This window comes from Pteropus vampyrus, unplaced genomic scaffold (assembly GCF_000151845.1).
Source record: "Pteropus vampyrus isolate Shadow unplaced genomic scaffold, Pvam_2.0 Scaffold13, whole genome shotgun sequence".
Lineage (NCBI taxonomy): Eukaryota > Metazoa > Chordata > Mammalia > Chiroptera > Pteropodidae > Pteropus > Pteropus vampyrus.
The window spans coordinates 10,295,366-10,297,472 of record NW_011888794.1 but is presented as its reverse complement, the minus strand read 5'-3'; positions in this window follow the sequence as shown (position 1 = coordinate 10,297,472).

The window sequence follows — 2,107 nt, the reverse complement described above, 5'->3', positions numbered from 1 at the left end:
AGTCACCCAGTATACATAATTTAATGGTAAGGGCAGGAGGAAAGACCAAATAAAAGTATGTTAAAGTATAAATGGGTAATTAGGAAGTAGTTACATAGGATAAAATAATATTCTTTCAGTGACGATTTCTTGAGCCGTAGCAAAAGGAAATATCAGAGCTTGGAAAAAAAGTAAGTAAAAGAGTGATTGATAAATTATAAAGTTATAATGGAACATTTTTATATTTTCTGCTTATTAACTACATCTTGGTGGAAAAATCTTACTTTAATTGTATATCATCCACTTCCAAGAAAATAGAGAGATATTAAAATATTTTGTCAAATAAATTATACGTAAGTCCTAAGTTTTAGGATTTTTTAAGAGTTTTAGCCCTAAAACTCTTCATTGTTCCTTGAACAACTGTAGCTGAATGTCTCACAAACATCTTAAATTTAATGCCATCCAAACTGTAAGTTCCATTATTTCAGCCTACATCTCTACCTTCTCTCATATCTCTTAATTAATATAGTGGTATACCTTCCTGTGAGGTAAAAATTACAATTTGTTTTTTTCCTGTGAGGAGAAAAATAAAACAAAAATAAATAAATTTCACAGAAAGCCACTATATATGTATGAAAGTATATGCATGCCTAGGACAGCTTTCTTCAGCCAGATGAATACAAAGTTTCAAATTATTCAAGTCTAGAAAGAATGGGCATTATTTGAGTCTTTTTCATAATGAAAAAGAAAATCTACATTTGCAAGAGGAAAATTGGACAATATTAAAAGATAGACATTTACTAAAATTGTAAAAAATGCTTCATCATCAAGAAAAAAATTTGTAAATGTGGAAATTTTATCACTGTGAAACATTTGTGAATACATCCTACATACGTAGTCATTCACAGAAAGCGACATGCTGCGCAAAGTGAAATATCTCCTTATTATTGAACATATTTCCTTTAAATCTCTTTATTTTTTTCCCTTGACAAATCTTTTCAGAAAATAAGAATAAACTTTTGACTAAAATGAATCAATTTAGAAGAATTGATAACAATTGATTTTTTTAAAAAATCAACTTTCCATGATAACAGTTTTAAAGTTGTATAAGGCTCTCAGAATCAAATCTCTTTTATTCTTTTACTTGTGTTAACAGATAAACTGTGCTCAAATCAATTGTCCATACTCAAATCTAGCTTGAGAGCTTTGGAATAAAAAAAACCCAAACAGATACTTTTTGAAAGGGGGAGAAAAAGAATTCTCTAACCCTGGTCCATCGCTCTACAGATACAAAAAAATGAAGTCATCTGCAATTATCAACTAACCTCTGAATCCCAAATTTGCCAATTATGAGCCCACTGGCCACGGACAAATTGTTTTATCTGTGATTGTACCTTCTATATCCACCGTCTGTGCATCCTAGCCTTCACTAAAGCACACTCTCCATGGTTGACATCTTTGATCATTTCTGAAAGCCGTTGGTCCTAAAACATCTTATTTATCCCTTGAATTACTGTAACTGAATATCCCAAACATACCTTAAATTAAATACCATGCAAATTATAAATTCCATCTGTTAAGCCTATATCACTACGATCTCTCATGTCTCAATGTAGTGACATACCTTCCTATAAGGTTTAAAGAAATTCGTTTTTAATGAAACCGTCTCATCAGTTTCTCGACAGTATCATTGATTATATGCTTAATAATTGTAATATTAGAATATCTCAGTTAATGAACACTTGCTATGTGTCAAAAACTATTTTATGTAATAGCATATATATGTGTATGCATACATTTGTTTTATAGGTTTTTGAATGCACATTTATTTTAATCTTGAAACAAGCTTATGAAGTGGAAACTATTAGACTTCGTTTTGTAGATTAAAAAATTAATACATACAAGGTCTAAGTAACCTACTCAAGATATCCATCTAGTTTGTGATCAAAACAAATTCAAATTCAGGCCAGACTTCTCTCTACAACTGAAAAACCAAGTAAGAACTTTTTATGCTGGTATATTAAGATATATCACTCTTTTTTTATTTTCACTTATTTTGAAATTCTATCAAATGAATTACTATAACTTTTGGTATTAAATAGTTTTTTTAAATGATTTTACACAGTTC